Source organism: Giraffa tippelskirchi, chromosome 3 (genome assembly GCF_054371585.1).
Source record: "Giraffa tippelskirchi isolate mGirTip1 chromosome 3, T2T-mGirTip1v1.2.pri, whole genome shotgun sequence".
Taxonomy (NCBI): Eukaryota; Metazoa; Chordata; class Mammalia; order Artiodactyla; family Giraffidae; genus Giraffa; species Giraffa tippelskirchi.
This window is the reverse complement of record NC_137277.1, coordinates 27915263-27942035: the sequence shown is the minus strand read 5'-3', so window position 1 is coordinate 27942035 and position 26773 is coordinate 27915263. Positions and strand designations below refer to the sequence as shown.

At 61.2% G+C, this 26773-nt stretch overlaps 1 protein-coding gene across 2 annotated transcripts in view; it reads right to left on the bottom strand.

The window, feature by feature from the left end:
* Nucleotides 1-26773, bottom strand: part of RAI1 (retinoic acid induced 1) — a 104205-nt gene that overhangs the window by 55054 nt on the left and 22378 nt on the right. For both annotated transcript variants that reach the window (XM_081583488.1, XM_081583489.1), the window contains exon 2: nucleotides 14244-14377. The gene's annotated coding sequence lies outside the window, so the exon portion shown is untranslated. The remainder of the gene's footprint in view (nucleotides 1-14243; nucleotides 14378-26773) is intronic.

Sequence of the window (26773 nt, the reverse complement as noted above, 5' to 3'; positions counted from 1 at the left end):
CGCTCTCAATGTGCTAATGGGGGTGAGGGCAGGGGCGGCGTCTGTCTCAGGTGTGTCTGCCCTGGCCCCCTCCCCACGGCCCCAGCCCTCCCCACTCCTCCGCTCCCTGTTCAAGGGCACATCCAAGGGGCCCTCCTTCCTCGGGTAACAAAAGGCAGATGGAGCCCCTTCCACCTGCTCAGATGCAGCCTCCACTGTGGCTCATCTCGCTTTGTTCTGGGGAAGCCAAGACAGGGGCCGGTCCCTGGCCTGCGGACGGGCCACAGCCTAGGGGTCAGAGACACACACAGAATGTGGCCCACAGGCCTGCGCTGCCTCGACCTCTCTCCTGGGACGTCTGGGCCCGGGAGGTACCACCACAAGGGCACCGGTGTCTGCAGTCCAGTCGCATCCCTGCCTGGGGACCACGGTGGGGGGCCCCGTGGCCTGGGGCAAATTCTTTCGCTCTCTGCCCAACTTGCTGGCCTCACCTGTAGGAAGCCCCGGCACTGTGTCAGGTCTCTCCACCCCCAGCCCCCGGCCATCTCCCGGGCTGACAGTGGAGGGGCCACTTTTCCATGGGGGGCAGTGACACCAGCTCCCCAGAGGCAACTGCGCAGGATTCACAGCCTCTGGGAGGTTTCAGAAGAAGAGGGGAGGTCCCTGAGCTGGGGACCCAGAGCTTCTCTGGGTAGAGAAGGAGCTGGGACCTCTGGCCAGGGTCCTCCCAAAAGGAGGCCATGGAACAGCGAGGGGTGGGCAGGGGCCCTGGCCCAGGTGCCAAAGGTCGGCGTCCCATGAGTGCATGTGCCCCCCACCGGGTGGAGGCCCCGGAGGGTCTTCCAAGTCTCTGGTGGACATCAAGTCCGAGCCCCGGTGGTGAGCAGTCCCCATGCCCTCTGGAGCACTGACGCCTGGGCCCCTGGCCATCCACCTGGAAGGGGTTCACCTGGCATCTGAATCCCTGGGGAGCTGCAGCATCAGGTGGGCCCCCGCCCCCTTGGTGGTGAGGTGACTGAGCTCTCTGTGCCTGGGGGAGGGGCTGCCCTGTCTGGCCCAAGGTGAGGGGGTCAGCTCAGAAGCTGACTGGCCGGCGGCGCAGGCACCAGGAACTCACCCCAGGCAGCCTCTGGGGCTCCAGGCCCCCCACCCTAGGGAGGACAGGACTCCGCTCAGGGCGGGTGGTGGCGTAAAGCCTCAAAATCCCCAAGCAAGGGGAGGCCAGTGGGGGCAGTTGGGGGTTAGGGGGAGGGCGCTGGAGCAGGATAGTCCGGGGCTGAGACAGGGCAGCAGGTGGAGGGGCCACAGCCCTGGCTCCACAGCCACAGCCCCAGCCCCTGCCTGCACCCTCTTCCCCCTCAGAAAGCACCCCCCTCTTCACTTCCCCAGCTCCCAGGGCTGGCATGTCCCTTCCCATCCATCTCTGGCCCCTACCCTTGGAGGGCAGCCCAGCCCAGGTGTCTCACACCGAAGGCGGCTGTGTCCTTCTAGAGCCAGGGCTCAGGCAACCTTGCTGAGCGTGGTTCTCATCCTAATAGTCTTTCCTCCGTCCTCACTCCAAGTGGCCCCATTGTCCCTTGTCATAGCCTGTCTGGGGGTTGGGGGTGGGGGAGCCCTTGCCCAAGCATTAATGGGTGCCAGGAAAACACCCCCAGCACTGACCCAGCACGTTAACACCAGCAACGAGGAGGGCAACCCCACCCAAGAATGCCCACAAACCCCACTTCCCAGATGGGGAAAACTGAGACCCCCAGGGCCCACAAGAACCGGGCCAGGCCCGCCTGCGTCCTGGAACCTCAGAAGGCCCTCTCCCCCTCTCCCCCTGGGAGCCCGCCCTTCTCCCCATTTCCTGCTGGCCCTGGGACCGGCTGTCCCCTCCAGCAGACAGGCCCACAGGCCCCATGAGGAGGCAGGGACCACCCAGGTGGAGACAGCGAGAGAGTGAGTGAGTGAGTGTATGTGTGTGTGTGTGTGTGTCCGCCCAGCTGACCACAGCTGGGAAAACAGGCTCCCTGGCGCCCCTCCCCCAGCTACAGCCCACCCCATGCAGCCAGCACCTCACCAAGCCCTGAAGCAGGCACTACCTGGTCCCCTGCCTTCCTTGCCTCAGCATGAGCCAGACCCCTGGCCCACCCCCAGGCCCTAGCAGATGGTTCTCCCAGTAGCCTAGCCCCTCCTGCTACCCTGGATCAGGGCCCCAACACAGGCCACCTCAGACCCACACCTGCATGGGTCAGGCCCCCTGCAGCTCTCCCTCAGACTGTCAGGGTGAAGGCTCAGCCTCTTAACTGCAATTTCCCACAACCACCTGAAACCCCGTCTCCCTAAACTGCAGCTTCTCCACCCATGACCATGTCTGGCATCTGAGGCGTGGGGTGGCCCCCAGGCCAGCACTGGCTCCCTCTTTCTGGGCAGGGGCTCCTTTCCCTTTCCCACCCTGGGCTCCCAAGGCGGGATCACTGAGGCTGAAATTTCAATTAAGGAAGAGAAATAATTACTCCAGAGCTCCGGGCCAGCTCAAGTGGTGACAGTCCTCAAAATCCAGGCCCCTGGAGTAGGGGGGAGGTGGCTGGGACCCCGAGGTCACCCTGGGCCCAGCAGGGACTTGGCCTGCCCCCCTTTAGGCCTCGTACCCCGTGACCCCTCTGCTGAAACAAGGCCAACCTCAGGACTGCTCAAAAGTAGGGGGGGGCCCTGGCGGAGGGCTGGGGATCGAGCCCAGGTGGCTCCCAGGAAGCTGAGTAAAGTGAGATTAACCATTCAGCTGCAGCCTGTGCCTACAGTGAGCCTGGACACTGCCAGGGCCCACAGGACAGGGCTTGGGCCCCACAAGCAGGGCCGGAGGCTCGAGGAAGGGTGGGCCTGGGCAGGAGCCCATCCCACAACACCAGGGTCACAGGCCAGGCCCTCTGGGCTCCGAGGCTACCCCACCCACTCCTCAAGAGGCATCCACAGCCGCCCTAACTGAGCCACCGTCACCTCCAGGAACTCCGCCTCCAGAAGCGCCCCAGCCCCCACTTTGAGGGTGGCCCACGTCCTCTCCAGAAATCCTCTGTCTGATCCAGAATGTTCTGTCTCCAGAAATGGCAGTGCTCTCCATCAAGGCTCCTCTCAGCTCCAGACACACTCCGTTTCCAGAAATATCACATCCCTTCTCCAGAGACGTTCCACTTCAGCTCCCAAAATACCTCAGATCCAGAAGTGCCCTAGTTTACGTCCAGAAATACTCCAGCATCACCCTCAAAACACCCCGCTTCCAGAAGTACTACAGTCTGTCTCTAGAAACAGTCCCTTTCCAGAAATGTTTCAGCCCTGACAATGTCTGGAATCCAGAAAGGCCTCATCCTCACCCTAGAAAATGCCTTCTATTCCCCAAGTGGCCCCGTCTCACCTTCCAGCTGCATGCCCCTCCTCCAGAAAACTTCATGTCATCTCTAGAAACACCCTCAGCCTGGCCCAGACACGCCATGTCTCATTTCTAAAAACACCCCATCTCTGGACATGCTCCATCTGCGTCTGCAAACGCTCACGGTGCATCCACAGAGGCCTCCCCATCTGGCCCAGATGCTATGAAAACCCAGGAACCACTTCCTTCAGGCTCTCCTGGTTGGGGGAGAGGGGGAGTTCAGCAGTGATCAAGTGGCCTCCTCCTTCCCCCTCCTTGTCCCCATGGTCCCCTGGGACCTCCTGGCCACCCACAGGACCTGCTCTCGTCCTGGGAATAAGGATAAAGTAAGAGCCGGGCTGGCAGGTGTAGAGGTCCCTGGGAGAGGAGAGAATGGCTGGTCAGTGTTTGGGGACACTGGGAGCCTCCCTGGTCTGACCTGGAGGCAGGAGCAGTGAGGGGCCTGGGTGGGAAGGTCTGGACCAGGAAGGGTGGGCAGGGCCTTGGCATACCCCTCCTCTCGGCACAGATGTGTCCACTGGCCCAGGTGCCCACACTCACAGCCGCCCCCCTCCCAGCCCTAGGAGCCACACACCCACGCAGCATCACATCGTCTCAGCCCCACCCTGCTGGGCACACGGACACCCTCCCACCCTCACCCACACTCCCTGCCTCTCTGGGCAGGTCTGGGGACCCCGAGGGGCAGGAGGCCATGGCCGGGTCCTCCAACCAGACAGGGTGGCCTCAGTTAACTGCTGTGTGTGGTCACCCAGAAAAGCCCACAGCCCAGGCCTCTGAGCTCAGGAAGGACCGCACGAGAGAGGAAGGCACACTCTGCATCTGTTCACAGACGCTATGGAGCAGCCCTGGATGCTTCTGGGCCACTTTAAATGACAGAAAGTTCCTCTCGGGGTGCGAATGAAAGTCCTCGCAGTCACCTCTGTCCACATGGCCGGGTGCTGCTCGCCGGAATCCCAGAGTCTGTGTCCCGCTGAGGCTCCATGTGGAGACACCCATCCCCAGCCAATGGGAGGGTACTAGAGACAGCTGGGTGGAAGGTGGGCACGCCAGACACCTCCAGGCCCTGAGCCCGCCCCAGGGAGGAAGGAGGTGGCCCATCCATACCAGGTCTGTCCCTGAGACCTTGGACGGCAGTTCTCAGAGCCTCTAGGTGGGCGGGAGGGGAAGGGGTCCGACCCATCTCCACTGCCGGTAGCATCAGTGAGCTCCGGGCCGCTCCCAAGGGAGGATAATTACCATTTACTAAGCCTTCCGATTTAGACTCAGCCTCAATTAACTGGAACCTCCCAAGCCCCCTGTTCTGATCCTTTGGGGCCAAGGGCAGACACAACAGACCTTCAGCGTGCCCTTCGATTTCCCGCAGCGAGGGCCTGGTTGTCTGCCACCCCCACTGGCCAGCTCCTGCTCAGAACAGGGCTTCCCCATCTGTTCCCCACTGAGCTCCGTCCCTCTCTCTCCACGGAGGACCCCCCCCCCCGCCCGGAATTCATCCCACTCAGAGACCAGAGACATGAGAGGGAAAAGCCCAACAGCCAAGCCCAAATATGAATGAATCTGAAAGAACTGTGGTCCCTGGGGCCAGGATGGAGAGTAGGGGACAAGGCCTCGGGTGGGACGACAGGTGGGGGTCCCCGGGGCTCCTGGTTCTGGGCTTTCTGGAGAGGCCTCTGTATTGGTATTCTCTGCCCCTCACAGCCCAAATTACACCAACTCTCCCGGGACTCTTTCACCACACGTTGTCACTTCAGCAAAAGGTTATGTGCAAGAACATCAAAATCCTTCCCGCATATTAACTACGAGTGTTCTTTTTAAATGCACATGAACAAGCGGCCAACATTACAGTATCTGAGATGAGAACGGGTGCTGGACTGGGAGTCAAGAATAGGGTGCTGTCGGAGCGCCCCCACCTCTCTGCAGCCCTCCTCCCTCCATCAGAGAGGCCCTGGGGCGGGGCGGGGGCAGATTCGAGGCTACACCGAGGGTCACGGTCACATGTGGAGCCAGCAGAGCCTGGCAGGGCGGTGTCCAGGTGCTGCCCAGCAGGCATGTGAGGGCAGGGAGAGCTCAGTGATGCTCCTCAGGCCCCCTCCCACCTCCGCTCTTCTCTGGCAGCCCCCACCTGGCACTCCCTTCCTTTTATTGTACTTACTTTCACCTGGAGAATTTCTGGAGACACTTTCACTGGACATTTTACAGAGGAGCTTGAAGATGTAATCTATCCAAGATAAGCGAAAGATGAGGTGCCGGGATGGGAGCCCAGGTGTTCAGTGGTGTGTGTGTGTGTTTGTGTGTTAGTCGCTCAGTCGTATACGACTCTTTTGTGACCCCCTGTGGACTGTAGCCCACCAGGCTCCTCGGTCCATGGGATTCTGCAGACAAGAATACTGGAGTGGGTTGCCATTTCCTTCTCCAGGAATCTTCCCAACCCAGGGATGGAACCCAGGTCTCCTGCATGGCAGACTCTACCAACTGAGCCACCAGGGAAGCCCCAAATGTAAATGGGGTGAGGGGCAAACCTGGTGGGGTGGGGGTGGGTGGAGGTTAACTAGATTGGGAGGGGTCTGCAGAGGCCCAAGGGGTGGGCAGCCCTGTCTCAACTCTGTCTGCAGCTCTATGATTTCCAATTGTAAGAGGAGCGGAAAGTGGGATTTTTATGTGAAGCCCGGTATTATTTTTTAAGCTCTGTGCAAGCCACATAGTGCGCACCTGAAGGTGTCACCAGGGAAAAGCTCTGGTCTGGTCTGTGGTCTTCAGCCTGAGTTTCTGGCCCCTCTGGGGCGGGCAGTCTGCTCAGATGAGTGTGTGGCGGGGTATGAAGTGAGGGATGGGGAGGGCAGGACAGCAGAAAGCTTTTCACTTCTAGGAGATGGCTCGGGATACTCTTCTGTCAGATGGGGTGACAGTCAAGCCCCCCTGTAGCATGAGAGGCTCAGAGGGACCTGCAGGATGAGTGGGGGGAGAGGAAGTCCCAGAGGTCACAGCCCCCTCACCACAGGGTCTGCCCTGTTGGCCACCCCCACTGTCCAGGCTACAGGAAACCCCAGGACAATCACAGCCCCAGACAGGTATGTAGACCTCCACAGAGGGGCGATCCTGCCGAGTCGCATGGCAGGTGATGCCAGGTGGCTGATGCCCTCCAGCCACCACACTATGAGCCGTAATGCCAGGACCTCTGCCCCTCCCCAGACAGAGGGAGGGGTGGGAAGATCTGCCCGGCCTGGACGTCATCCTGGTCATCCCTGCCAAGACTCTTACTGGCCCGGAGGACCCTGTCCCACAGGGGCCTTCTCTGGGCCTTGGTTTCTTCCTCTGTAAGATGCAGACAACAGGAAATCTTCCTTCACAGGGAGTTTGAAGACAGGAAACAGCTAAGTGCTGGGGCCCAGCAGAGGGAGGGCTCACAGAGAGGATGCTCTAAACAGGATTCCAGGTACCAGTCCTCTGTCCACTCCCACTGCCCTAACCACCCTGCCTCCTCCTGCCCTCTGGGCCCCTCCTCCCTCTTCCTGCTGAGCTTTCTTTTAGGGAATTATCATCTGCTGGGCTTTAATTACTGGTCCCGGAGGCCCACCACCTCCCTCAGCCGAGACTCTGTAATCCCTCTGGCTAGGGCAAGGGCTCAGTTGCAGGCCCCCGCCTCCCTGGGGAACGGCCCCCCAGGTCTGCACAGCAGCTCCCAGCTCTGGGGGCAGGAGGCCGCAGGAGGAGGAAGTTCCCTCCAGTCCACGTGCCACCAGCAAGGACTGGGGAGGCGGCGTTCTCAGGAAGCACACTCAGGCCCTGGCAGGTCACTCTGGTCCTCACTCTGCTCCAGCGGGACCCCCCGCTGGGCCCAGACTCCTTTCAGCCTCCACCCCGACCTCCAGCTCTCCTGCTCCCAGGTCTCGAGTCCAGAGCCCTCCACTCTAGGCCCTCTCCCGCCTCCAGGCCGGGTGAAAGGTGTGCTTCTTCCTCCTGGAGACCATCCTGACTCCTTGGGGGCAGGGCCCGAGGAAGGAAATGAGCCCGACCCGTGACCCCAGCACCCATCAGATGCCCGCCCAGCCCCGCTGTGGGAGCAGCTGGGACCCCAGCTGTGTGTGCAGGAGAACAGGGCAGGTGGGCGCTTGGTCCGGTCCCAGAGGCCCCGGGTGTGCCCTCCATTTGCAAACCCTCACTCTACGTGGGAGCAGGGCGCACGTGCATGAGGCTGGCACCATTCTCGGGGGCCTGCAGACTGAGGTCCAAGGCTGAACAGGGGGCAGTGACAGTGACCCCTGGGTGACAGCAGTGAAACCTGGAGGCTGCAAACGGGGCCTGCGCTCTGAATCTGGCCACAGGTGAGTTGCCAGACTAGGTGACAGCACACCCAAACCAGACATCATGTGAATATCTGAGTTCCAGTTCCTAAGAAGGTGGGGAACAGCTCCTGGGCTGCATCCCCAAAGGCCACATGGCAGAGCTGAGCTGTGGTCCCCGCCCTCAGTAGCTCTGCGCACAGGCCCCATGGGGCCTGGAGGGTGGAGACCCTGGAGCTGTGCAGACCCAAGCCCATCCTTGGTCATTCCCCCGGGGTGACACGCCTGCAGGTAAGCAGGGCCTCGGCGCGAGTGACGGAGGAGACAAGACGCACCTCTGGCCCTGGAAGAGGCGAGAAGGCTGATACCACATGGGTATAGGTGCTTGGGGGACGGCACCCCGCAGGGACACCTAGGCAGGCAGGGTCTCCTCCAGCTTCGGTACGAAGGGCTTTTCCTGGGAGGAGCCAACATCTGCCTCTCTCTGTCTCCCTGAGCACTACCCTTGAGAAAAAACAGTGAACCTTTCTGGTCCCATCCGTGCCTCTAACTCCTCATGACACCGTTTCTGGCCCCAGAACCCTCCCTCAGTCAAGCTTCCCTCAGACTGTGGGACCTGACCCAGCAGGAATGGCTTCCCCTTTTCCAGACTCTCTGCCTTTGGTAATGGAGCTTCGGCTGAGTCCAGCGAACATCTGAGTCCCCCGAAGGCACTAATAAGACGATAGCCACCTCAACCCCAGTCGGCCTCCCAGAAACCCTGACGGAGTAACAGGGCCTCTCCCTCCCAGAGGCCACCAGACCCAGGGCCCCTGCCGAGGTGACACACCGGTGCCTTGGATGGACAGACACGCCTCTCTGTGCGTCTGGATGCAGCCAAGTCCTCTCCGGTCCACTCCCTTCTGTGGGATGGGTCATGACCTGGTTTTTCTTACCTTTCTGACAGTCTGGTCAGGAAAGAGCTATGCTCCCACTGCACAAAGGGGAAACTGAGGCTCGAGGAAGCATGAGAGGCCCTGGCTCGTGTGCTCACGGCTCCTGGGCACACAGGCTGGTGCCCACTGCGTGGAGTGGAAGGGGCAGGGTGGCAGGCCACCTTCTGGACACAAACACCAAGCGTCCTGGTTTACCCAAGTGCCTCCCTCTGCACCTGATTCTGGGGTGCAGGCTGAGGGGTCTCCTGCCTTCTTCTTCCTATGACTACTTGTTCCATGACTGAAGGGCTTACTGGGGGCCAGACAACCAGGCCAGGCAGTGGGACCCGATCCAGACCTTTCCAGAAAGGTCTCAGCAGCATGGACCCAGAAGTGTGGGTACCTGGTGGCCAGCAGTCCCACGGGGCACCTGTAGCTGGTCTGCCCTGGTCATCAGCCAGAGTGGATGGCCGTGGGAGGGAGGGGACTACAGCCCCCTCCAGCTGGCCAGTCATCTGCATGCCACATGCCTGGACACCACAGCCCTGCACCCCATGCAGCTCGGACCTTAGACTGAACAATGTCAGGAGTGCTGTGAGGATGACAAGGCCTACCCTTGGGCACCCCAGCTTCCCAGGGGTCATGCAGGGGGAACACCCCTCATCATGGGAGTCTGGGAGCAGCTGGGAGCTAGAAGGGGTTCTGGGTCTTGGGATCAGAGGACTTGGTCCCCAACCTCTGGCTCCGTGACCTCAAGCATGCCACTTCTCTAAAAACCCGGAACCGCAAATGCTGACTCGCAGGATCTGGGCAAACAGGCCCAGCGCCCGGCACAGAGGAGTAGGGATCCACAGGGCTGGTGGTGCCATCCCGACACCCAGACACACACAGAGGCACAAATAGGTGTGCACACACGCAGCACAAACCACACAGCACAAAAATGCCCAAATGTCCACACTCACGGGAAGACGGCTCTTTAACTGCAACCTCTTGGCAGGAGCTCCACGGACCTCAGAGGACACACCAGGGGATGGGTGTCTTCAAAATTCAAACCTCAAATCGGCTGTGGGCACATACCCCCAGTGCCTCACCACCTGCCCCCCAGGGCCGCTCCCCTCCAGGGGCCAGGTCCCGAGCCAGCCCTGCCGCAGTGGGACCCAGGGACCCAGGGACCCAGGGACCCTGCTGCGTCCTGCCTCTCTGGCCATAGCCCCGGCCTCTCCTCGGCTGGGGGATGTGAGCAGGAATGGCTCAATCAGGATATAATCGTTTTTAATTAACGTGCGGATCATTTCACAGGCTGATCTCCTTGGAGACCAGAGGGAAGACGGTCTTTTAAGAATTTCTTTGCCTCCCCCCACACCCCTCCCAGTCGAAGGCTGCCCCCCACTTCACCCACCCAGCTGCAACCTTGAAAGCAGCATAGAAGCCTGGTGCCTGCATCCCTCTTGGGGCCATTAGGAGGAGCAGTGTGTGCCTGCACACAGATAGACACACACGTGCCCAAGCTTGAGGGCACGCTGTCCCCCGGAAATGCACACGGGATCAGAGACCCACAGACACGTACACACAGGGACACACGCAGATTCACACACACACAGGTATGCGTGCATGCATATGTGCCGGAGAATATAAAAACAGGGCCCGAGGCACACAGAATACACAGGCGTACACACCCAGGCTGGCAGGCATGCCGACCCCCAAGAATACACAAACAGGATCAGACACACAGACATATGCACACGCAGGCACACGGGAAGGCGTCCAAGTCGAGACACCACAGAAAGACCCAAATACCCACATTCAAGGAAGGGCTGCTTCCAGCGGGGACACAAGGCCCTTGTCCTGGCGATGGGAAGTCAGAGCCACAATCGCCTCACCTCATGCGCACCCCTGGCCCTGGCCTCTGAACTGGGGTGCCCCACCACCTGCCCCACCGGAACCCGTGACCAGAGGAGCTGCCACCTCCCTGCCACCCACCTGGTCTGGATCCTCCTGAACCCCTTAAAGAGCTGTTCCACCCCACCTTGACCCAAGCCACGCAGCTCTGAGCAGCCCTAGCTCCCCCACTGGGAGCCCTGCCCCCAGTTGCTCCCATGGGTGCCCAATGGGCCTGGGGGGCGGGGGCCTCCTGTCTCCTTTCGCTTTAACCAGATCCCTTCCTTCCCCATTTTCTCCCCCACCATTCTAATTCTTTTCTTTCTCTCCAAGCATCTCTGCTCCCAGCCTTCCTTTCCTCTCCTCTTTCTTCCCTTTCCCTTCCTCCCCAGGGACTTCCTGGGGTCAGGCTGAGTCAGAGGGAGTGGCTGAGATGTCACTGGTCTTTCCCCTCTTTCCCACTGCAGGGTCTGTGCCAACACCCGCCCCAGCCAGCCCCAGAAAAGACCCAGAACTACTAGGACTGAAGGCCAGGGCAGGGGCATGACCAAGGGGGTCCTCTGATATCTGCAGTCCCACTTTCTCTGCATCTGCTTTGGATCCTCAGCTTTTCCTCCTGGAAAATGAGAGGAAGGGGGAGCCGTGGTGGGGGGCATCAGGGAATCCACTGCTGGCCAATCAGAGGCTGGCACCTTGGGTGGCCCCAGGCACCATGGACATCGTGGCCACAACCAATGTGTGAGACACAAGGGCTAAGGAGCCTGCCTGGTACTCCAGATGTCAACATCAGAGGCGAGTGGGTGCTCCTCCTCTCCTGGGGTCTCAGTGACCCCGTCTGTGAAATGGGCAAGGCCAGCCTACAGGAACCCCTTTTCCTGAATTTGGAAACCAAAGGGCGAATCAGCAGCCTGTTCTTAGCTGCTATGTGACCTTGGAATTCACTTCCTTCTCTGGGCTCCCGTTCCTCCTCCTCCTCAAAGGAGGGGGTTCAGACAGGTGATTCACTGCTGAGGCTCTTTCAGTTCTGAAAGAAGGTTCTGGATCGTGGGGAGGAAGTGTAACAGTGTCCCACTTACCAGGGGAAAAATGAGGAGCCTGTTTCTCCCACTGCAGGCATGAGCAGCGTCATTTTGAGAAAATCGTCTTAAATATCAAAAAAAAAAAAGCTCTCCACACGAAGAAATCCACTACCTTGTTCATCAGGGGCAACCAGAACATGGAACAAAAGGGGAATATTAAGTAAATGGTGGCGCATCCACCCGATTGGAAAAGCCTGAAGACATGAACCGCGGTGTTTATGAAGAGTTGGTTACAAAACAGGAAAAGGCTCCCATGAGCGCCAACGAAGAGAGCAGGATATACGTCTGAACAGAGAGAGTGCCGACAAGTCGCTAAAAAACAACCCAGCCACCAAGCCGAAAAGACTGCAGAAAACGACATCAAAATACTAACACTGTCACAGCCCACCGAGACTGTCCATAACCTTTTTTATTTTTCCCTATTTTTCAGATTTTCCCATTAATCATATTTTAAAACATATATATTGAAAAAATCACTTAAAAAAAATGACTGAACACCTCCAATTGAGAAACTTTCCCTTTCCATTCATTTATTCATTCATTCATTACTGGTTCATTCATCCCTGTGTCTGTCCAGCCAAAGCCCAGTGTCCACTGTGGCCAGGTCCGGCTCTCACCTGCAGGAAAGGGAACCAGTGGAGGAGGAAGAGGACCTCCCCCCTCAGGAATGCACCCACGGGCCTGAACCCTACAGGGGCTCTGGTGAGCAGAAATCAGTCCTGCCTCCCTGCGGCCTCCCAGGCCGGCCCTCAGCTGTGAGGACCTCAGGGTCTAGCCTTCCAGTCAGAAACCCACCTTCACAGTGGGGCTGCAGAGTGGGGAGAGTCCCCCCATGAGGCCATAGGCTCCAGCTGCACCAGCTTTCCCAGGCTCTCCCACTGCAGCACCTCCTCTGGGCTCAGAGGGGGGTCCTGAGAAGGCACCCCTCCACCTGGTGGGAATACAGGGCTGGAACATGCTGTGAGCTCAAAAGGTCCCCACTGCAGCCTCCTGAGTGGGGGCTGACAGGGTCCAGGGAGGATTAACTCTCTCCACGCCAGGATGGAGCCACAGAACAGCCTCCCGGCGCCGCTCCCCACCCCACCCCCGCCAGGAGCCCCTCTTTGAGTAGAAGGATTTCCTTCACCTGCCAGGGCTGGCAGTCCCATCCCTAGGCCTGCTCCCTACCCCAGGAAGAAAAGGGGGGCCCGCTTCCTGGAACGTAATCAAGGCAGATTTCCACGGGCTCTCTGCCTCCACTCCCACTCCAACTAGCCATGGCCCTTTCCACCCCGCCCCTCCCCGCAAGGCGCAGAGGGATGGAGCGCTCTGTGACCCCGCGGCCCCACTCTGCATTGAGCCCCCCAGGCCTGTGGTCCCCAGAAATTCTCTGGGGCAGCACTCGCTTCGCAGTGCCCAGGCGGGAAAGGAGAAGGTCCCACCCCCTTCTCCCCGCCCCAGCCCCTAGGGGAGGGGCGAGGGTCGGATCTCCGGGTCAAGGAGCAGCGCCTGCTGTGGACCGCAGGAGACAAACACCCCGTCACACACACACACACACACACACACACACACACAGACACACACACACACACAGACACACACACACACACAAACACACACACACACAGACACACACACACAGACACACACACACACACACACACACACACCACCCTCAGGATCACCTCTGAAGCCTGCATTGTACGGGAAGGGGGTGGGGGGGGTGGGAAGTGGCTGATGGGGGGAGGGGGGCTCGACGTGCCTGCACTCACCAGCCAATCACCAAGCCCAAGAGAGGCTGGAACCCACGACCCTGTTCCCTGAACCCGAGCCTCGGGCCGCCACCGCGCACTCCACCCCGCCCGACCCACCCGATGTCAAGGTCTCTAACCCAAACAAGCCCCACCCCCAAGGAATTCCCCCCTCCGGTTTCCTGGGGTTAGTAGCCCCCCGAGAGACCAAGCTCCGACCTCTCCCCACAACCGCACAGGCGCGAGGTTTCATTGTCAGCCTGGCCACTGGGGCGCGCGCGAGGCTGGGGTGCCAGGGCAGGGGACTATCGCGGCCAGTGGGGAGGGGTCTCCGGGGGAAGTGTTCGGAGCCGCTCCTCCTGCCCGGTCCAGATCCGGAAGCCGCCGGGGGAGGAGGAAGGCGGGGGCGGGGAGAGCGCGACCTCGGTGCTCGCGGGCGGCGAGGCGGGGCCCAGGCGGCCGGAGTGAGCGCCCGAGGCGTCGGGGGCGCCGAGTCCCCGGGGAGGCTGCGCTCTAGGGAAGTTTCCCACCGGTGGCCCGGAGCAGGACGGGGCGCGCAGCCGACCCTCCCCGCCTGACCAGCTCCAGGGCGCAGACTGCGAACTTGAGCAAAACTCCTTCCTCCCCGCGTCCCTCCCCTCCGGTCCGCGGCCACCAGCCCCGCCATCTCAGCCCTCAGCCGTCGGCCGGTGCCACGGTCGCCAAGACCTCTCACCAGTGTGTGGTGAAGAGAAGGGGAGGGGGAAATCCCCGCCACAACCAAACTGCGGCCAAAAAAAAAAAGAAATTCCTTCTGAGACCGATTCCCTCAACGGGTGTGGAAAACCCCAAACAGGCAGGTCTGCAACTCCAGCCAAGACCGCGGCGCGGCAGGAGGGGTGCCGGGGGCGGGCGGAGACCCCGGTCGGCAGCCTCGGGAGCCCTCGCGCCCGGATCGTCCCCCCACCCACCAAGACACAAAGCTCCGCCGCCAACAATACCTGCGGGCTCCTCCTGGGTCTCCCGGGCGCGGGCGCTGCGCGTCTCGCCGCCTCCCTTCCCCGCGCCGCCTCTCCTCCTCTGCTCGCGCGCGCTGTCCCCTCGTCTCTTCCAGAACGCGGCGGCCGGATGAGATCTTTGGGAGAAAAAAATGTGAGCGCTCGCACGATTCCTTTCTCTCCGCCCGCCGCTCGCGGCGGCCGGGGGCTCGCTTTTTTCTCCCTCGCGCTCCCGCGCGCGCCGCGCCTCTCGCGCCCCGTGTTTCCTTCTCAGCAGCCCCTGCGAGCGCCCTCAGTAGCCATTATTCACGGGCCACCGGGGGACAGGAGGTAGAGACCGCCCCATGGCCGCATCCACTCGGCGAGCGCGATGCGGGCGCGGGGCGCGCGCGGGGAGGGGCGCGCGATGAGGGGCTTGGCTGCGCGCAGCCCGCGCCCCAGACGCGGGGGAGGGGTGGAGGCTGAGGGGGCAGGAGGGAGGGGGCGGGGGAGAACTAAGAGCTGGTGAAGGGAGCGGGAGGAGGGGGCGCCGGGGAGACGCTCCGGCGGCTCTCACCGCGGGGCTCGGGGTCACTGGCTAGGAAGCTCCGAGGCGCTTAGGGACCCGAGGCGGGCGGGGGTTGAGGGGGTGGTAAGTGTCTTCGTGCGCGCGCGCGCGCGTCAGAGGTGGAAGGGGAGGGAGGGGACGCTTTAATATTTTCCCAGTGACTTACGAGCCCGTGGGTGAGCTCCTGGCTGCGCGCTCGGGTCCGTGTGTGTATCAGTGTGGCTGTGTATTTCTGGTCTGCTCTCCGTGTGAATGTCATGGGGCGTGGGGGCCTGCTCCGAGCTTGTGAATGTGCTTCTGGGTCTTGGGGGGGACGGAGTGATGCGGTGCCTGCGTGGGGTTGTTTGTGTGCGATTGTTTATCAAGGGCTGCGGGACTGCGCCTGTGTGGGCCGTGTCTGCGTGAGGTTGTGCGCGTATGGGATTGTGTCTGCGTGGGCCCGAGTGTGTCTTGAGGGATGTCGTGTCTCCGTGGGGGCTTGTTTGCGTGGAGCTGCGGTTGTAGGGGCGGGGGACCAGCGAGGGGTTGGGGTGCGCCCGCACGCGGTCTTGCGTGGGGCTAGGGGGGAGTGTTCTGCGTACAGGGCCGAGGCCTGGCTGGAGAGGGGGGGTCCGCATGGCGTCGGGGACCGCACCGCCGCAAGGCACGAACAGGCCGTTCAGGGGTCCCAGCACAGCGCGGCGAGTGGTGGCGGAGGAGAGAAGGCGAAGACCCGGGGACCCGCATCCCGCCCCCCCTCCGCCGCCCGCTCCAGAGACGCAGTTTAGAGATCCTGGCACTGGCCGGACCCGCGGTCCTAGAGGCACCGGGTTTGGAGGACTCGACCGGGCCGGGGAGACGCCTAAGGGCTGGGGGCAGCGGGGACCGAGGCTTGGAGATCCGCGAGCAGCCCAGAAGCGCGTGGCGAGGACTGCCCGCTGAGGCGGGTGTTGGTCCGGAGACGGTGGAGGACCTGGCCGAGACAAAGAAGAGCGGGGCTGGGGCCTCGAGGCGGGACCGTACCTCCGGTTCTCCCGCGGCCGAGGGGCGGGCCCTCCTGGCCCCAGAGCCCCAGGGACGCGGAATTACGCGCCCCGGGCGGGGCCAAGGTGCGGGGCGAGCGGGGGTTGCGCGTAGCCGGCGGGCGCCGCGCCCCGGGGCTGTGATTGAGCGCCTAGCGGCCCGCCCCTCGCCGGGCTGCTCACCGCCCACGCAGCCATTCATTCATTCATCCGTCCTCTCTCCATCCACCCACCTTCTACCCAAACACGTGTCTGGCCTGTCGTCCGTCCACCCGATTATCGCGCCAGGGATCACACTGACGCGTCAGCGCTGGCTCTCTCCTCTTTCCCTGCCCGCTGTGCCACTCTTCTCGGCCCCCACCTCGCGTCCCCCCAGGCCCCTGTCTGGCAGGAGGGAGGAGCGCACCCCACGACCTCTGTCACTCGGTCTTTGCTCTTCAGTGATGGCCAGACCCCTGTCCCCATCTACTAACCGCCCCTCAACTAAGGGCTTTGTACATAAGGGCTTCTCCCCGCCCTGCCGGGCCTTCGCAGAGACCTGGTGACTCCCTGGAGGGCAGGGGCCAACACAATATCACACCACTGCTGGAGCGCCTCCTCAGCCCGGCCCCTGTGGGCCGGCCGGTGGGGAGAAGGGGCGGTGAAGTGGGGGTGGGGGTGACCGGGGTGCATCCAGAAGGGGTTTTATGAAGGACTGCTGTGCCTCCAGGTCCTGGGCAGAAGGCCTTGCAGGTCCTAGTCGCCCAGGGGTCGTTAGGACCCCGGTGGCTGGAACAGTCACCCCAAACCTGCCATTGGTAGGTTGTCAACTGAGGAGGAAGAAAACAAATTCCTGGTCTCTAGCCCAGACCTCATCCAAGTGGCCAGAGCCCCGCCTTCTGCCTGGGAATCAGCATCTGGCAGTCAAGCGTGGGATGCACTGGCCAGGAACAGCTTCCAGCCTGCCCAGTCCCGAGGGTGGCTGCCTGGTGCCAAGGGCAGACCACCCCCAGAGACGGACCCTCTGCTGACTCCAGGCTTACCTGGTGAGGATGCAGCAAAACCTGCAGGTGCCAGATCCCCAGCTGGCCCTGAGCACCCCCTCCTCTCCGGGCTCTAGCGCCACCCACCTCTAATATGCAGATGCTTAATCTCTGTCTTCTATTATCTGGCCTGGGAACCAGGGTTACTCAGTCCTAGACCCACTGCGTGCACCATTAAACAAAAAGTCCCAGTTCTTCCTGGGACCCCCGACACAGCCTCAGTGCCGCCTGACCCTCACCCTGTCTCTGTCACATCCTGAGTCAGCCATCTCCTCCAGGCAGCCCCCCACAGGCCAGGCGGCAGGTGGGAGAAAGGGTGGTGGTGGATGCCCCCTTGCCCTAGGGACAAGCACAGGCTCCACACACACTCACTCCTCTGCGCCCTACACCACTGTCTCATTCTCACCTCGGGGCCTTTGCACTTGCTGATCCCTGTGCCTGGAATGCTCTTCCCCACCTTCTAATGTACCACATGTAATGTACGTATTTTGTAGGCGCTTTTGTTTGTCTGCTCACTGGCGCCTCCTCCGTCCCTGGGAGGGTGCCTGGCACACATTCAATAAGTATCTGGTGACTGAAGAGCAAGCCTGATCCAGACGGCGCTTCCTCTTCTCTGAACCCAGGGCCCCTCTGGAGAACAATGGGAGGGGATGAAGAACAGTGGGGCAAGGACAGGTGGTATGACTCATCCAAGGTCACTCGAGGGCCCTTCGTGGATTCTGGATTCCAAGCACGTGTCCAAGGGGTTGGGAGAAAGGAGATGGTGGAGCTGCTGCTTATCCCAAAGGAGAACGGAGCCCTTTCCCAGGCAGAGGCCAGAGACGCCCCCACCTGGCCAAGGCCCTTCCACCAGTGCTGTCACAGCAGGGCTCTGCTCGTCTCTGATTGAAGCCAGCCTCAGAGCCATCAGAGGGCTTGTCAAGAACACACAGCAGGACAACTGATCCCCACCTGACTGTAAATTTCCAGACCCTGGCTCAGTGCCAGGCCCAGAGCAGGCACTCAGGATGCCCTTAGCAAAGCAATGAATGAAGCAACAGAACCAAGATTCAGACTGAGGTGTGCACAGCCCTGGACCCCTTGCTTGTTCCATCAGCCCCTCCCAGTGGGATTCGCAGGATGGTGGCGGCCGGGCCCACCACACGGCAGGTCTTCTGTTCATTCATGCTGAGGGGAAGCTGCCTGGCTGGTTGGCTCCCTGCTCCAGCCAGGGGTCTGAGTCCATGCCCTGCCATGTGAGTCCTGCTCCAGGGTTGGCAGGGAGAGGGAACCCCACACTTGGCTGGCAGGAGAGTCCCATGGGCCAGGGTGAACATTCACAGTCTCAGTGGGGGCAGGCTGTTTCCTGGGGGGGACGTGGTCACATCCAGAGAGCCTGGGCCAGGATGGTGCCTGTTTGCTTGCCCAGCACTGTCTGAAGAGCCACCTTCCTGCAGACCCTGTGTCCAGGTTCTGTTCAGAGTGAAGTAATAAATAGGGGCCGAGGAGGGGTGGCCCAGGCAGACCATGCAGTCAGGGGGACTGCCAGATGCTGGGCTCACTGACAGGCCACCAGGGAAGGAGTGAGCCAGGGCCCACCCTTGTGGGCACGAGAGGCAGAGAAGGACACAGACTCCAGCCATCAGGCCCAGTGATGCTACCAAGACCCACATGTCTCGTTCAAGCTCAGCCCTGGTGCGGTGACCCCCAGGCCTACTGGGCTTGGAGGGCTATGGCTCGCCGAGGAAAGGACGCAGCACCGGACGCCTGGTCTGCAGGTGTGCAGGCCTTGGGTCAGAGGTGTGCCAGCAATTTCAAGTTTCCATCTTGTCCTCAGCTCAGCCACCCTCCCCATTTCAGAGTCGGGTCTCTGAGGGCCACACGGCTGACTGGCCCCCAGCACCCAACCACTTGGGCAGTATTTACGGAGCACCTCCTATGTTCCAGTAACCGTTCTACATGTGAGGAGTCAGAGCAAGGAGCAAGACAGAGCTCCCCTTCTTCCTTGTTGGGACACAGTGTCGTCCATGACACTTAGATGAGGTGTGCTGTGACAAATAAATAAAGGAGAGCTTCCCAGGTTGCACAGTGGTAAAGAACCTGCCTGCCAGTGCAGGAGACATAAGAGATTCAGGTTTGATCTCTGAGTCGGGAAGATCCCCTGGAGGAAGACGTGGCAACCCACTCCAGTATTCCTGCCTGGAGAATCCCATGGACAGAGGAGTCTGGTGGGCACAGTCCAGGGGGTTGAAGAGAGTCAGACACAACCAAGCGACTAAGCATGAGCATGGGGCTGGAAATATGGGGGTGGGGGAGCTGTTTTCCAATCGATGGCCAGGAACTGGCACTTGAAACAGGTGAGAACAGACCTGAAAGATGAAGGCAGGAGGCAGGCAGCTACCTGGGGGCAGAGCTGCCCAGATGGAGGGGATAGCACAGGCGGAGGCCCAGAGGCTGAGGCAGGGCGAGAACCCTCATGGAACCGCCAAGGTTGGAGTGCAGGAGCCAAGGGGCACGTGGGAGGAGGCGGGGACACAGAAGTGACAGGAGCCACCCACAGGCCCTTGTGCATATCTGTGAGGCCCCCGGGTCTCATGAGGCAACAGATGAAGTATCTCTGGAGCAGGCCTCACAGGGGTGGCGCCTCACAGGGTGAGGCCTGGCCAGGGTCGGGGCTCAGAGAGCCGACAGGGCATCCAGTTCTGGGTTTATTTTGGAGGAAGGGCTGACAGCATTAGCTATTGTGGGCAGCCAGGTGGGCACGAGGAGTGGGCTCTCCCGTGGGCGGACCATTCTCCTACCCCTGTGACTGTCAGTGACCCTCCTGCCCATCTGTCAGCTTAGCCAGCCTCACTTTTAGTGGGTGTGCTGGAAGCCTGCCTGATCTGCCAAGTGGCATCCACGCTGAGCCTCAGTTTCCCCCTTTCATGCATCTGTGGGCAGGCCCACAGCCCTGGGGGCTGGCTGGGCTGGGGTCTGCTCACCTTGTTTGCTGAACGTCAGGCCAAAGACCAGTTCTTTCTCCCCCGCCTTTATCTATAAGGGCTTTCCTCATAGCTCAGCTGGTAAAAGAATCTGCCTGCAATGCAGGATGACCCTGGTTCGATTCCTGGGTCGGGAAGATCCACTGGAGAAGGGATAGGCTACCCACTCCAGTATTCTTGGGTTTCCCCTGTGGCTCAGCTGATAAAAAATCCATCTGCAATGCAGGAGACCTGGGTTCGATCCTGGGTTAAGAAGATCCCCTAGAGAAGGGAAAGGCTACCCACTCTAGTATTCTGGCCTGGAGAATTCCAGGACTGTATAGCCCATGGGGTCACAAAGAGTCAGACAGGACTGAGTGACTTTCACTTTCACTTTGTTCTGTACAACCTTTGATCGCTGCTGGCTGGGGCTTTCTCTGCCATCTGTTTGGCCATCCTTCCTTCCTAGACTAGAGCCCACCAGATGAGGTTGTATAGCTTCTGACTCAGACAGGGCAGACCCACCTGCTGCAGACCCTGTTCCCTGGGCATAGGACCCGACCGGGAGGCCCCCGGCCTCTCTCTCACACACACACCCCTACTGGTAGACCCCCAGCCTCCCTCTGCTGGGGGGTCCCGGCCAGCACACCTGAAGCACCCCTCCCCCACCATCCTCTCTCAGCGTCCAGAGCACCTAAGATGCTGGACCATCTGGCTGAGCTTGGAGACCACATGGCCCTGCCTTCTGAGGGCAGTGGCTGGTGGTTGCAGACAGGGCTCAGTGGGAGAATGAATAGGAAAGAGGGAATACAGACAGACATTTGGGAAGCATGGATGGGGAGAAGGGAGGCTGGAGGAGAGGGTGAGCAGGGGTCTCCAGCCCCTCCCGCTCTGTATTCTCTAGAGACGGCACTCTTGGCTCCTGACCATGACCATGGTCACCTGCCCCCAGTGCTTCTGGCCTGGCTGGGGTCCCGACTTGGTCCTGGGAGCAGCTCCTTGCAGCCTCATGCCTGCCTGGTGCCCAGCGGGGCCCAGCGAGAGGCAGGGGCAGCGGTGTGGCCGAGGCCTCTCCAGTCCTCTGCACCAGTGCAAACGGAGTCCTGGCCCCAGAAAGACTGATCCCTGACCCCCATCACAGTGCCAGCACCCCCACCCAACCCCAGCCACAGACCGACCATGGATGGACTTCTGACTCCAGCCACAGTCTCAAGCCACAGACTGACCTCTCACCCCACCCCAGCCTGAACCCTGATACTGGCAGAGGCAAACCACAGTGACCATCCTGTGGACACATTCCTCCAGGGACTATGTGGGAAGAAGGGCAAAGGCCCACTTCAGGGCCACTCACCCCCCAGTTAAGAAGCACCATCAACTCGAGTGGCCCCCTACTAAGGCCCCAAACCTGCCCAGGCCAGTGAGTGCAGGCTGGACACACGTAACCAGGCCTGGGGCACAGCCCCAACACAGTCCAACAGACATGCAAAAACACACACGGGTACCAGCACACAGACGTGTGTACACAGACTGTCCCTGACCCCCGCCCCTCTCACTGGGCCACACAGCACTCTTGCCCAGGCCTGGGGGTTCCCCAGACAGCCCCCACTTTCTCATGGCCCCTCCTTGGGCCCCAGCGGCTTCCTCTACCTGCTGGGGTGGGAGCCCAGCAAGAAGGCGAGCATCACAATCTCCCTTAGACCCCCCACTTCTAGGAGAGAAACTGCCCACATCACACAGTAGATCCTGGCCATTGAGACCTGCATACACACACACTCCCCTCATCAGACGCACACAAAGCATGTACACACGTGCAAGGGGCACAGAGCAAGGACACGCAGAGCCTCCTCTCTGTGCAGGCAACACGCGCACACACTCCCACACCCGCCTGACTCACCCGTCCCCGACCCCACGTGCACAGGTGTCTCTACCTCTGGTGGCTCATGTGACCCCTGCAGCCCCTTCCTAGCTCAGCTCAGGGCTCCTGGGGCCTCTGCTCTCCCTCTTGAGCCCTCCTGTCCGTGCCCACCTGGACCAGGCCGGGGGTGGCACATCCTTACTGGGGGCTGAGGTCGCACCCTTCCACATACCCTGAACCAGGAATAGCACCGCCCCTGCCGGCCCCCGGGAGCAAGTCCAGCTCTGCCGCATGCTGGCTGTGTGTCCCTGGGCAGCCCCACACCCTCTCTGAGCCCGGTTTCCACAGCTGAGAAAGAGGGGTGATGCTCCTGCTCGTAGGTGGCAGTGGTGGAATGGGGGGGCAGGACACTGGCTGGACAGCAGGCTAATACTTTTCTCCCTCAACTGAGCACAAAGCTCACAGTCTGTGACCCGGACAATCGTCCCCAACCCCGTGGCGGGACCAGGCAGTAGCTGCAGCAGATGTAAGGACCGGCCCCTCCCACGGGCTGATGGAGCCCAGAGAATCGAAGCAGCCACAGTGGAGGCCAAGTGCTGCTCAGCCTCCCACATGGTCCCACACACCCCCAGGACATGTGGCAAGAGACCATCGGCTGCTTCCCCTCACATTTCTTAGCCTCAGTGTTTTCACCTCTCGAAAGGGAGAGTAGCAGGGCCCGGCTGTGCCAGCTAATGGAAATGAGCGTGTGGAAATCGCCGGGGGATCTGCCTGCTTGATCTCTGGGGATGGTTACCCCTTCTGGTCAATGGAGAGAGCTGAGTTTTCAGTTTCTGGGATGAGGATCAAAGTCCACTTTCACAGCGATGGTCAAATGCTGCATTTGCACACCCTACTCAGCTACCTGCTGGGGCAGACGCCCCTCAGCCCCGCTTCACCCCAGAACCGCACGGCCCCCGGCAGCACAGTAGGGGCAGGGAGGGGCTGGGGGCCCCCACGTCACAGACCCAGAAACAGGGGCTCAGAGAGGGAGCTGAGGGGGAGGAGAAGCAACAGGAGGACAGCGTCCCCTCCATATAAGGAAGAGTCTGTTCACAGGCAGAGCTGCCCAGGAACGGAACGGGCCGCCTCGGGAGGTGGGGAGCTGCCTGCGGCTGACGGCGTGCGAGCAGAAGGGGGTCTCCAGGCGGGGACACCACACAGGCTAGGGGAGGGCCGCGGGCATCTCCAGTCCTGTGACTCGACCAAGGCCACGTGAGCAGGCATGGAATTCCAGAAGCCCAGAGCAGCTGTGTGAAAGCCCGCAGAACTACAGACGGCGCCCAATGGGCCAGAGAAAGGCACCCGGCAGCCTACCCCCATCACCGAGCACTTAGTTTTCAGAGGGAAATTCCTAGTTTTAATTTTAGAAGTTGTAAGGTATATGAAAGTAGAAAGGAAAAAAATCCAGGGTTCCCCTCGTCCTGGGACAATTACCACTAAGTCAGTTTTGCTTAGAATTCCTGATGGGTTCTAAAGTTTTAAAACTTGAGGTAGAATCCACATACTGTAAAATTCACCCTGTCAAAGGAGTTTTTGGTGTCTGCACACAGTCTTGCAACCATCACCACCATTTCCAGAACATTTTCATCAGAAGGAAAGCAGCCCCCCACCCAGCAGTCACCCCTTTCTCCCCAGCACCACAGCCCCTGACAGCCACTCATCTGCTCTCCATCTTTAGGGGCCAGGGCGTCTCCTCTTCCCGGCCTCCCAGTGCCCACCCCGCCCCCTCCAGCCCTTCATCAGCCAAGCCATCGGCTGAGACTCAAGTCAGATCCCATCCCACCCTCCCTCAGAACCATCAGTGGCTCCCAGTCCTGTGCGATCCGGCTTCCTCTGCCTTAGCCACACTGGCCTCTGTCGACAAGGTCCCACCTAGAACCTGCGTCTCCCGGTCTCCGCTTTCCCCACCTCTCCCCATAGCTCTGCCTCTGCCTCCTCTCCTTGACCAGGACATATTGCCCGACATTCCTTCTGTCCCACCTTCTCAACTAAAATGGCAGCTCGCACCTAGCACGGAGTCAGAGGTCAGTGAATATTTGGGTTGTTTCCTGTAAAACAGGCACATGCTAAGCCCACACGCCCACAGGGCAGTTGGGTGAACTGGCAATGTCTCTGTTGGTGGGCACGCTCAGTACAAACCACGCAGTGCCCCTCCTAATCGTGCCGGGGGTTCTCCTGACACCTTGGATCTGGTTGCTCGGGCCGTGGGGCCTCCGGACGTGGAGCCTGGTCCCTTCCCAGGCCCCCCGAGCCCCCACCACGTTGGTGGCTGCTGTGCCGTGTGCCTGCTCTTGCAGCCCTGCTAAGGGGTCCCCCCACACCCTCTTCTGACAGAGCTGGGGGCACCCTGTCCACCTGGCCTCGGCCACGCCCATCACAGTAGGGCTCGTTAGGAGGCAGGCTTCCTGCCCCGAGGGTTCTGCTATGACGTGTGGGCGAGAAGGGTCCGGTTGGGGTCACGCTCAGCACCCACACTTGTCAACCACCTACTGTGTGCCGGTGGGAGGCACAGCGGGGTTGGAGCCCGGGGGGTGGGGGGGTCAGATCTAGAGAAGAGGTGGGAGGGCTGGAGCTCAGAGGTGCTGCTACAGTTGGGCCCACACGTGTGTGTGCATGCATGCGTGTGCCTGTGTGTGTGTGTGTGTGCCTGTGTGTGTGTGCTTGTATGTGTGTGCGCGCGTGCATGTGCCGGTGTATATGTGCCAGTGTGTGCGTGTGCCTGCTCATGTATGTGCCAGTGTGTGCGCATGTGCATGTTCACACGCATGACAGCAGGCTCCACGGTGGGCAGTGCCTAGAGCTCCCCCAGGGCCTTGGTCTCCCCACCTGCACACAGGGCCCCCCTGACTGCCAGCCTCCCTGGCCCCCCAGCTCAGTCCGCCTCCCCATCCTGGAGAGGTTTCGCCTCCCCATCCTGGAGAGGTTTCCGGTACTGCAGCCCTGCCTCCTCATCCATCAGGATTTTGCTGCATTCCTGTGAGTCATTCTCCAAACAAACCGTGTGAGGGAGAGAAGGGAGAGCAGCGGAGGGGAGGGGAGGGGAGGGGAGGGGAGGGGAGGGGAGGGGAGGGGAAAAGGGGGAAGGGGAGGGGAGGGGAGGGGAGGCTCGTAGGGAATCCAGCCCCACCTCTTCCCTCCTGCCTGCTGCCCCTCCACACCCCTGCCATGCACACGTGGGGCCCCCAGAGCTCTGATGTAAGTCTGGTCAGCTGTGCCATGGACTTGCTGTGTGACCTTCGGCAAGACACTTGCCTTCTCTGGGCAGTTGGAGAAAATGGCCCTGAGGGTCCCCATCTCAAAATGCACAGGCTTCCTAGGGGGCTGTCTCAAAGGAGGCGGTATGTGGGGGAGGTGTGCCTAGCTCCCTGAAGCAGCCTCTCCCCACTTCCTTGTCTGCCTCCCACCTCCGAGGTGAGGGGGGGGCAAGTCCTCGGTAGGCACAGGTGCTGCTGGGCAGTGCCAAGGTGAGGGCGGAGCAGCCCATGCCAGTCACAGGGCCTAGGCCTGTCGCGCCAGACATGGGGCCAGCGGGGCCTCCAGCAAAAAGCCCATCTCCTGCACCAAGGCTGCTGGGCAGGTCTTCCCCATGGGCCAGGCGTGAGGGGGTCTCCCGGCACAGCCCAGCTCTGGGGAGGGGGTAACGAGACACGGCCAAAGCCAGGAGGAAGAATCCCCACAGCAGCGGCAAGGAGCAAGCCTCTGGCTGTACGTATGTGTGCACACATGTTTGTGGGCAGAGAAGCACCCGCAGAAGCCAAGGGCTGCTTCTCAGTGACCAGCTGGCTTGAGCCATTTTCACTGCGACCACCAGGCCTGACTGGAGCACGTGCAGTAGCCCGACGCCCTTGTCTGTTTGTCTGTATGGGCTCTAGGGGCCACAGAGCCCAGCGAGTGTGCGCATGGTTGTGTGACTAAGGCCAGCTGCATGTCTGTACACAAGGCCTTGCAGGGTGTGGGAGGGATGTGAGTACTCATGAGCTTGACCAGTGGCAGGGGGCAGCTGGTGTCCAGGGGAGTGCAGGCTGGAGGGCTTTCTCCTGAAACACCAAGTCTTGGAACTGCCTCTTGGGGCTCCCACCCTCTGGCTCCAGGATAAGCAGATCCCCTCTCCAGGAGCTGCAGCCACACACATGCCCCAGGCCCAGGGCTGGTACCCGGGGGCCCCTGAGACTCAGAGCAAAGCTGCAGGCTGTGTGTCTGAGCAGCTCACGGACATGCCACTCTGGACCTGGTACCAGGGTTCAAGGAGCCAGAGCAGGGACCTGCCTTCCCAAAGTCCAGCTGGTCCTCAGTCAGGCCTGGAGGCCACAGCCTGGTCCAGAGTGGGGAGGTCAGGGTCTGCAAGGGCATGGAGGACGGTGCACACCCAGGGCTGCACAGGATGGAGACTAGGGGGCAGCCATGGTGCTCGGCCGCTGCTCCAGGCTGGGACGAGGAGCAGCCATGAGGCAGAGGGTCAGCTTACAGGTGCGGTGGAACAGAGGTAACCAGAGCCGGAGGCCAAGAGGCTGGCTGGAGGAGGAAGTGGGGGTCACGGTGGCTGGGGGTGGAGAAGGGGCATTTCTGAGGGAGTGGGAGAGGCTGAAGCAGAGGCACTGAGAGGGGCGGGGGGGGTGCTCCCAGCTCTGCTCCCCCAAGACTGAGACGGGACCATCCTCAGGTGGAGGCCAGGGGCAGGCACTGTGAAGTCCCCAGGCTGCTGCCGGAGCACAGGGGAGAGAGACTCCAGGTTGCAGCCCTACCCCTGCTGCAAGCCCCTTCTCCCTGGACCTATCTCCCCTCCTATAAAAGGGGCAGCCCAGCCCAACCCAGCCCGGAGTGCTCCCCCTGTGCCTGGAGCTGGGGGCAGGGGCCCAGGGCCCACCCCCACCCCCCGCAGTTGCAAGGTTGGGACACTGTGGGCGCTTCTGCCAGGGCCAAAGGATTTGAGACAGCACAGGCTCGGGTGAGTGAGCTGGCACCCGGCCCGGGGCAGGGGCCCGGTTTCCAGGCTCTGGGCCATAGCCCTGTGTCCCTCACCATGTCTGGAATCCCTGGTCCTTAGAAGAGAGTGTGGTAGAGACAGCCACCCCTGAAAGACAGGGACACGGGGACACAGAACCTCTCTGAGTCTCAAGCGTGACA